This window comes from Octopus bimaculoides, chromosome 8, assembly GCF_001194135.2.
Source record: "Octopus bimaculoides isolate UCB-OBI-ISO-001 chromosome 8, ASM119413v2, whole genome shotgun sequence".
Lineage (NCBI taxonomy): Eukaryota > Metazoa > Mollusca > Cephalopoda > Octopoda > Octopodidae > Octopus > Octopus bimaculoides.
Window position 1 is genome coordinate 18,987,919 of NC_068988.1, and position 1,038 is coordinate 18,988,956.

At 36.3% G+C, this 1,038-nt stretch overlaps 1 protein-coding gene across 1 annotated transcript in view; it reads right to left on the reverse strand.

The window, feature by feature from the left end:
* LOC106878170 (probable WRKY transcription factor protein 1) overlaps window positions 1–1,038 on the reverse strand; it is a 466,250-nt gene that overhangs the window by 339,561 nt on the left and 125,651 nt on the right. The gene's annotated exons all lie outside the window — the stretch shown is intronic.

The following is a 1,038-nucleotide window of genomic DNA, read 5'->3' on the forward strand; positions in this document are numbered from 1 at the left end:
GAACAGCCTGCTCGTGAAATTAACGTGCAAGTGGCTGAGCACTCCACAGACTTGTGTACCCTTAACGTAGTTCTCGGGGAGATTCAGCGTGACAAAGAGTGTGACAAGGCTGGCCATTTGAAATATAGGTACAACAGAAACAGGAAGAAAGAGTGAAAGAAAGTTGTGGTGGAAGAGTACAGCAGGGTTCGCCACCATCCCCTGCCGGAGCCTCGTCAAGCTTTAGGTGTTTTCGCTCAATAAACACTCACAACGCCCGGTCTGGGAATCGAAACCGCGATCCTATGACCGCGAGTCCGCTGCCCTAACCACTGGGCGATTGCACCTCCACTCATACATACATTATAGGTATGTTCACGAATGTAAAACTGCATGTGTCTTGAAGATGGCAAAACTATTTTTGAGTAAACACGTTGGTATCACAGTATTTACAAAAAAACTTATTGAAAACACAAACACGATTGTATATGTAAATACATCAACATATAAACTCTCACATGCACACAAGCACGAACCATCCTCCTCCCCCACATATGAACACATTCATATATATATTGTGAAAATAACTTACTTCATGTTTCTTTTGACATTTTCTTAGCAATGATCTGAATTTGACTTACCTGAAAAAGATAATGAAATACAATAAAAATTAAATTTACTTTCTTTCTCACCAATGTTCGGGCACACACACATGTATCTGTATATATATATGTGTGTATGTGTGTGTGTGTGTGTATGTTTTTTATATATATATATATATATATATATATGTGTGTGTGTGTGTGTGTGTGTGTATCTTATATAGCCAAAAATGTTTAAAAAAGTAATAAGGAAATATATAAAATTAATGAATGGCATGAGTATGGTTTTAGTCTAATAGTTGACAATTTGAGATCTATGATTTTACAATTCGTCAACGTTTCGAAAGTTAGTTCGTTTTCATAAAGAAAGAAAGACAGAGAGAAAGAGAGAGAGAGAAAAGAGAAGAGAGGTGAGAAGCATTTATACATACATACATGTATAATATGTATATATATA